The sequence below is a fragment of the Macrobrachium nipponense genome, chromosome 38 (genome assembly GCF_015104395.2).
Source record: "Macrobrachium nipponense isolate FS-2020 chromosome 38, ASM1510439v2, whole genome shotgun sequence".
NCBI lineage: Eukaryota > Metazoa > Arthropoda > Malacostraca > Decapoda > Palaemonidae > Macrobrachium > Macrobrachium nipponense.
In genome coordinates this window covers 4,116,911-4,125,922 of record NC_061098.1, presented here as the reverse complement: position 1 = coordinate 4,125,922, position 9,012 = coordinate 4,116,911, and positions in this window count along the sequence as shown.

Sequence of the window (9,012 nt, the reverse complement as noted above, 5' to 3'; positions counted from 1 at the left end):
TAACGAGACGCCATTAGTAGACACAATTGGACTCAGACAATGCTCCCTCTGCTGAGAGATGAAGGGTATATGCCGGTTTTACTGACGGGCAGAGGAAATTTCATTTTGGAGGCGCGCTAATGAGCCTAATTCTGGCGCACCGCGGTAGAAATAAGTTTAAAAATGCAATTTTTAGTATTTCTGAAAAGAAATTTTTCTGTTCGTTCTCCCTTTTTTCCTGTCCGTACTTTTTCTGTCTGCACTCAGATCTTGAACACTACTGAGGCACCAAATTGGAGCCCTCTAGCCTCAGTAGTTTTTGTTTGATTTAGGGTTAAAGTTAGAAGAGATACTGAAAAATGTCGTGTGAATGAGTTACGAATTATATGCATTTTATATTAGTTAGAAATATTTCTGATAGTAGTTGGGGTGTATGATGTTAAGATTTTAATGTATGCAACACACACACACACACACACACACACACACACATATATTATATATATATATATATATATATATATATATATACACATATATATCATATATGTAATATATGTATAGATTGCAAAGATCATTTTGACGTCACCTTATTAATAATAACATCACGAAATAGGCATTTTAAAGAAAATTCCCCTAAAAGTCTCTCTCTCTCTCTCTCTCTCTCTCTCTTCTCTCCTCTCTCTCTCTCTCTCTCTCCAACATTTTCCATTAATTTAAATTTCATTTTCTACAATTTTTCCTGCATCAGGGTCATTGCAAGGAAAAAAAAAGAGAAGGACAAATGAACGAGTAACACTCGTATTCAAAACCCTGAGGAGACCAAAATAAAAATAAATATAATAAAGAATACTAAAGCATCGCAAACAAAAGGGTTATTGTGATCCCGGAATGAACTTGCTTGAAGTGCACGCGTTGTTATTCCGTGTAATGGCAGTTGCAATAACAGTAACAATGAACTCACGGAACGAGAGAACCGAGTGGGGCCAAAAAAAAAAGAAAGAAAAAAAAAGTACGTAATTGAAGTAACGTGGATTTGGGGGGTATTTCTGGGCCAAACATTTTCATTTTGGATGTAGGAATTGCTAAGAAATTGCCCGGGCACATTCTTGGATGGAAATAATTCGTATTGCCTATTTTTTTTATTTCAATCTGGAATTGAGAGGCCTTTCCTTTCTTTCCATCTCATATATGTTTTTTTTTTTCACCCCACGTCCTCTCTTCCTCGGATCCTTCCTTTCGCAACCTCTCTCTTTTCAAGTCTGGCTTAGAAAGGTGCTTGGAGAACCAATTGTTCCTAAATTTCTCGTCTCGTGGAATATGAAGAAGAAAAAGGCTTTGGGAAAAATTCGTTCATAAAATGATCTCTCTCGTTGATAACATCCTCTTTGCTCTGGCTCTGAGGAGGCTGAGAGTATATACTGTGATCTACATTTTGTTTGGTGATGAGAATGCGGAGGTTGGGTGTTATATATATGTATATATATATATATACATATATATATATATATATATATATATATATATATATATATATATATATATATATATATATATATATATATGTGTGTGTGTGTGTGTGTGTGTGTGTGTGTGTATAAAACAAGCGTATCCATTCAATAGCTACCTCACACTTATATTATTACTATTATTATTATTATTATATTATTATTATTATTATTATTATTATTATCAAACGAAAACAAACGTACTATAGCATCACAAACTTCTCTCATTTCTCCCTCCCATAACATCACTGCCGTCTGCTGCCTGTAGGAGGCCAACCCCCCCCGCCCCCCTTGCCCCCTGTGGCGTCCCAAGGGCGTACTACAAACTCCCTCGCAATTACCACCACAATTACCTCTGGGGGAGGTTGCCAACAACCGCCTTCTGCTCCATTTGCCCCGTCAGTGACGAATGAGCTCAGCCAGTTTGCCAAACGAAAAGCGAACTTTGAGAATTTGTCACCGCTTCGACCGGGCATCAGTCATTTATAACAGGCTAGGGATAAATTATCCCAGTAATTAGTGGTTGGGGGGAAAGTTTGGGGATAAATGGTAGGGTGCGATGTAGCGAGGAGGGGGAGGGGGAGGGGGAGGGGATGACAGGGAGAAAACGGGGCTTATGTATTTTTGGTCGCCGAGTGACGATGCTGTTTTTTTTTTTTTTTTTTTTTTGGCAGAAAAGTTGTTTTTCATAAAAATTCATCGGTTGAAGTTAATTTTTTGGGGAAGTGACAACTTTTTTTTATATAAATTCAGTAAATGATTAATGTTTTATATATATATATATATATATATATATATATATATATATATATATATATATATTACAAAATTCAATGATTTAAGTTAATTTTTTTGAAGTAGATAAATGTCTAATATGACAATCAGTAAATAATTTTGTTTTAATTCTTAAAATTCGCTGTTAGAAGTTAATTTTTTTATACAATTGTAGTAAATTCATAGTTTGAAGTTAATTAAGCTTAATATACCATTGTTTTAGAACCTCTCAAATGAGATTGGATGACAATTTAAAATTCTGTTAACTAGGCATTAACTTTCATTAGTGGTTAGAAAACTTTTTTTGTGTGAGCAATGTTTACAATGCTCTTCAATAAAGGTAGATAGTAAGTTCATGTTTGAAACTTCCGCCAGAAAAATGTTTGATGCAATTTGATTCATTTATTTCAACGTCCCCACTGATTTCTATTTTTCTGCGAAAGGAAACTATTGAGATATTTGTGGATGGTCGACGAACGCGAGTGAATGTATACAGCCAACATACAGAGATTTTGGTTGGGCGTCAAGGATTCAAAAAGTACAACCTTAGTGAAAAATGAGGGCTTTTTTAAATCAATTAGATTCTTAGCACACTGAGAAAACATTTCTGTTTTTCCTGCAAACATCAGATCAAAAGATAAAGATTTTTTCTTTTGTTGGATTCAAAATATGTAACTAAAAAAAAAAAAAAATTGAAGGCGAATTTAGTAACAAGGAAGACTTAACACGTATTATATTTTGGTCTGTTAAATTCAAATAAAAATATATGATTTTTTTTGTCATATCATTGATCGATTTTATCTGTTTGTACATATCCCCGACAGGCACTGTATCAATCCACCGTCTGCTGGTGCCCCCAATAAAAACCCTGGATGTTGATTATTGACAGAGAACAGGCGTATGTACAAACAGCGCCAGACTTGAAGTAAGTAATGATCAAACACAAATATCTGAATCTACAGATAACGCTGATAAAAAAAAACTATATTGACACGAGGAAAAAATTATATAAAACACTTGCTGTGAAAATATCCGAACTGAAGAGAGAGAGAGAGAGGAGAGGGGAGAGACGAGAGAGGAGAGGAGAGAGACGGAGAGCAGAGAGAGAGAGAGAGAGAGAGCAAATATCCAGAAGTATTTAATGGACCGAGAGTAATCAACAAACCTACACCAACACACACACACACACATGCAGATCTCCACACTCATAACTCCATTCGTTATGGATGAGGAGAGAGAGAGAGATAGAGAGGTGCGGGGGCGGGGGCGGGGGCGGGTGGGGTTGCCCGGGGGGTTCCTCCCCAAAACCCTGGGATGCTTTGAAGGGATGTTGCATAAAACATTGAGCTGTAGTGATGCTTCTCATTTCATGTACCTGTGTTTTGTTTTTCTTTCCTTTTATTTTAGCTGGTAGGGTGGTAAGAACTTATCTAATTATAAAAGAGTTTGATTATGTATATGAGGATTATTGTATATAATATATAGGTGGAGATCTACCTGATATTTCAGACAAATTATAGGTACTGAGTTATATATTATATATCATAAATGAGCTTAATTATGTATATAACAATTACGTATAGTTGGATCTCTCTCTGATATTTTAGACAGATAAAAAGGCCTGAGTTTTATATTGTGAAAAAGTCTAATTACGTAAGAACGTAAGGCTTATTTCATATGGGTTGTGTTCACTTAAAATTCAAGACGAATAAAAATAACTGCGTTCTATATTAAAAATGAGCATGATTATGTATTTAACAAATACTATTACAAAAAAAGGTAAGGTCCTTCCTGATATAGACAAATACAGGTATACCGAGTTCTATATTACAGTTGCAGTTAGACCAATGAACTGATACAACAAGCAACACTTTCAGTGCATCTCCGCCCTCTCTCTCTCTCTCTCTCTCTCTCTCTCTCTCTCTCAGTTTCCCTGGGAATACAGCCGGCAGCGATGCTGAGAGGCATTCCAGCCATGTTATCATCAATTAACTTCACCCAGCGCAATTCTGCAGATCAAACGCGTCAGTTAAACTCTAGAGTAACTCTTCGCATTTCTAGTCCTCTGTCATTCACGAGTCAATTTGCAACGTGTCGCTCATTTGCAGAGTTCGTTTAGGTGTAATAACCAGCTTTTTTTTACTTTTTTTTTTTTATTTTAGACTGCGCAGTTAAGGAACCGTGTCTTTTTTTTTTTTCTTTCTTTCTTTGTGGGTTTTCGTTCGGAACTCGCGCGGGAAATATATAGGTCGTTCGTTTAAGATTTTGGATCTTTCGTAAATAGTGACTTCCTTATGAGGGTTTTTCTAAATAGTGAGCCCTTGTAAGGGTTTTTCTAATAACCCTTATAAGTCCTTTTCTAAATAGTGAGCCCTTATGAGGGTTTTTCTAAATAGTGAGCCCTTATAAGGTTTTTCTAAATAGTGAGCCCTTATGAGGGTTTTTCTAAATAGTGAGCCCTTATAAGGGGTTTTTCTAAATAGTGAGCCCTTATAAGGGTTTTTCTAAATAGTGAGCCCTTATAAGGGTTTTTCTAAATAGTGAGCCCTTGTAAGGGTTTTTCTAAATAGTGAGCCCTTATAAGGGTTTTTCTAAATAGTGAGCCCTTTTGAGGCTTTTCTAAATAGTGATCCCTTTTGAGGCTTTTCTAAATAGTGAGACCTTTTGAGGCTTTTCTAAAAAGTGAGACCTTTTGAGGCTTTTCTAAATAGTGATCCCTTATGAGGCTTTTCTAAATAGTGAGACGTTTTGAGGCTTTTCTAAATAGTGAGACCTTTTGAGGCTTTTCTAAATAGTGACACCTTTTGAGGCTTTTCTAAATAGTGATCCCTTTTGAGGCTTTTCTAAATAGTGAGACCTTTTGAGGCTTTTTCTAAATAGTGAGACCTTTTGAGGCTTTTCTAAATAGTAAGACCTTTTGAGGCTTTTCTAAATAGTGAGCACTTTTGAGGCTTTTCTAAATAGTGAGCCCTTTTGGGGCTTTTCTAAATAGTGAGCCCTTTTGAGGGTTTTTCTGAATAGTGAGACCTTTTGAGGCTTTTCTAAATAGTGAGACCTTCCGAAGCTTTTCTAAATAGTGAGCCCTTTTGAGGCTTTTCTAAATAGTGAGCCCTTTTGAGGGTTTTCCTAAATAGTGAGACCTTTTGAGGCTTTTCTAAATAGTGAGACCTTCCGAGGCTTTTCTAAATAGTGAGCCCCTTTGAGGCTTTTCTAAATAGTAAGACCTTCCAAGGCTTTTCTAAATAGTAAGCCTTTTCGAGGCTTTTCTAAATAGTAAGCTTTTTCGAGGCTTTTCTAAATAGTAAGACCTTTCGAGGCTTTTCTAAATAGTAAGACCTTTCGAGGCTTTTCTAAATACTGAGACCTTTTGAGGCTTTTCTAAATAGTGAAACCTTTTGAGGCTTTTCTAAATAGTGAAACCTTTTGAGGTTTTTCTAAATAGTGAAACCTTTTGAGGCTTTTCTAATTAGTAAGCCCTTTTGAGGCTTTTCTAAATAGTGAAACCTTTTGAGGCTTTTCTAAATAGTAAGACCTTCCGAGACTTTTCTAAATAGTAAGAACTTCCGAGGCTTTTCTAAATAGTAAGCCCTTTTGAGGCTTTTATAAATAGACCTTTAAGAGGCCCTTTTTTGTTCCTTTTTTAAAATAGTAAGGACCTTTTGATGCAAATTTCTAAAGTAAGTAAACCTTTTCCGAGGCTATTTTCGAAATAGTAAGACCTTTTGAGGCCTTTTCGAATAAAAAGTTAAAGACCGTTTCGAGGCTTTTCATGAAATATGTAAGACCTTTTCGAGGCCTTTGTTCTAAATAGTAAGAACCTTTTGAGGGCTTTTCCTAAATAAAGTTTAAACCTTTGGAGGGCTTATTTCCTAAATAGCTAAAGACCTTTTTTCGATGGCTTTTCTAAATAGTAAAACACCTTTCGAAGGCTTTTCTAAATAGTAAGACCTTTTCGAGGACTCTTTCTAAAATAGTAAAAACCTTTCAAAAGGCCTTTTCTTAAATAGTAAGGACCTTTTCGGGCTTTTCTAAATAGTAAAACCTTTCGAGGCTTTCTGAATATAAGACCTTTCGAGGCTTTTCTAAATAGTAAGGACCCTTCGTAAGGCTTGGCTTTTTCTAAATAGTAAGATCTTCCGAGGCTTTTCTTAATTTAAGACCTTTCGAGGCTTTTCTAAATAGCAAAGACCCTTTCGAAGGACTTTCGAAATAGTAAGACCTTTGAGGCCTCCTGGGCAAATAGTAAGACCTTTCGAATAGGCTTTTCTAAAATAGTAAGACCTTTTGAGGTTTTCCGAAGGGGCGGTTTTTCGAAATAGTAAGACCTTTCGAGGCTTTTCTAAAATCCAGTAAGACCTTTTGAGTTTTGCTTTTCGAAATAGTAACACTTCCGAGGCTTTTCTAAATAGTTAAGACTTTTGAGGCTTTCTAAATAGTAAGACCGTTTTGAGGCTTTTCTAAGTAGATGACCTTTTGAAGGGCTTTTCTAAATAGTAAGTACCGATTTTGAGGCTTTTCTAAATAGTAAAAAACCTTTCGAAGATTTCTAAATAGTACAACCTTTTGAGGCTTTTCGAAATAGTAAGACCTTCGAGGCTTTTCTAATAGTAATAAAGATCTTTGAGGCTTTTTCTAAATAGTTAGTCCTTTCGAGGCTTTTTCTAAATAGTAAGACCTTTTGAGGCTTTTCTAAATAGTAAGATCTTACCGAGGCTTTTCTAAATAGTAAGACCTTTCGAGGCTTTTCTAAATAGTAAGACCTTCCGAGGCTTTTCTAAATAGTAAGACCTTTCGAGGCTTTTCTAAATAGTAAGACCTTTCGAGGCTTTTCTAAATAGTAAGACCTTTTAAGGCTTTTTCTAAATAGTAAGACCTTCCGAGGCTTTTGGCTAAATAGTAAGATCTTCTGAGGCTTTTCTAAATAGTAAGACCTTTCGGCTTTTCTAAATAGTAAGACCTTCCGGGCTTTTCTAAATAGTAAGACCTTTTGAGGCTTTTCTAAATAGTAAGAAACTTTTGAGGCTTTCTAAATAGTAAGACCTTCCGAGGCTTTTCTAAATAGTTTAGACCTTTCGAGTCTTCTATAAATAAAAATAAGACCTTTCGAGGCTTTTCTAAATAGTAAGACCTTCCGAGGGCTTTTCGAATAGTAAGACCTTTTGAGGCTTTTCTAAAATAGTAAGACCTTTTGAGGCTTTTCTAAATAGTAAGACCTTTCGAGCTTTTCTAAATAGGTAAGACCTTTTCGAGTTTTTCTCTAAATAGTAAGACCTTTCGAGGCTTTTCTAAATAGTAAGACCTTTCGAGGCTTTCGAAATAGTAGACTTTTGAAGCTTTTATAAATAGTAAGACCTTTCGAGGCTTTTCTAAATAGTAAGACCTTTTGAGGCTTTTTATTTTCTAAATAGTAAGACCTTTCGAGGCTTTTCTAAATAAGTAAACTTTCGAGCTTCTTCTAAATAGATAAGACCTTTCGAGGCTTTCCTAAATATAAAGACCTTTCGAGGCTTTTCGAAATAGTAAGACCTTTCGAGGTTTTATAAATAGTAAGACCTTTCGAGGCTTTTCTAAATAGTAAGCCTTTCCGAGGCTTCTTTTCTAAATAGTAAGCCTTTTTCGCCAGGCTTTTCTAAATAGTAAGACCTTTTCGAGGCTTTTCTAAATAGTAAGACCTTCCGAGGCTTTTCTAAATAGTAAGACCTTCCGAGGCTTTTCTAAATAGTAAGACCTTTCGAGGCTTTTCTAAATAGTAGCCTTTCCGAGGCTTTTCTAATAGTAAGCCTTTCCGAGGCTTTTCTAAATAGTACCCCCCCGCTTTTCGAGGCTTTTCTAAATAGTAGACTTTTGAGGATTTCTAAATAGAAAGACCTTCGCAGGCTTTTCTAAATAGAAAGCCTTTCGAGGCTTTTCTAAATGGTAAGGAACCACCTTCCGAGGCTTTTCTAAATAGTAAGACCTTTCGAGGCTTTTCTAAATAGTAAGACCTTTTGAGGCCTTTTTAATAGTAAGATCTTCCGAGGCTTTTTTTAAATAGTAAGACCTTTCGAGGGTTTTCTAAATAGTAAGACCTTTCGAGGCTTTTCTAAATAGTAAGACCTTTTGAGGCTTTTCTAAATAGTAAGACCTTTCGAGGCTTTTCTAAATAGTAAGACCTTTTGAGGCTTTTTTAAATAGTAAGACCTTTTGAGGCTTTTCTAAATAGTAAGACCTTTTGAGGCTTTTCTAAATAGTAAGACCTTTTGAGGCTTTTCTAAATAGTGAGACCTTTTGAGGCTTTTCTAAATAGTAAGACCTTTTGAGGCTTTTCTAAATAGTAAGACCTTTTGAGGCTTTTCTAAATAGTAAGACCTTTTGAGGCTTTTCTAAATAGTAAGACCTTCCGAGGCTTTTCTAAATAGTAAGACCTTTTGAAGCTTTCTAAATAGTAAGACCTTTTGAGGCTTTTTTTTCAAATAGTAAGACCTGTTGAGGCTTTTCTAAATAGTAAGACCTTTTGAGGCTTTTCTAAATAGTGAGACCTTTTGAGGGCTTTTCTAAATAGTAAGCCCTTTTGAGGCTTTTCTAAATAGTAAGCCCTTTTGAGGCTTTTCTAAATAGTAAGCCCTTTTGAGGGTTTTTCTAAATAGTAAGCCCTTTTGAGGCTTTTCTAAATAGTAAGCCCTTTTGAGGCTTTTCTAAATAGTAAGCCCTTTTGAGGCTTTTCTAAATAGTAAGACCTTTTGAGGCTTTTCTAAATAGTAAGACCTTCCGA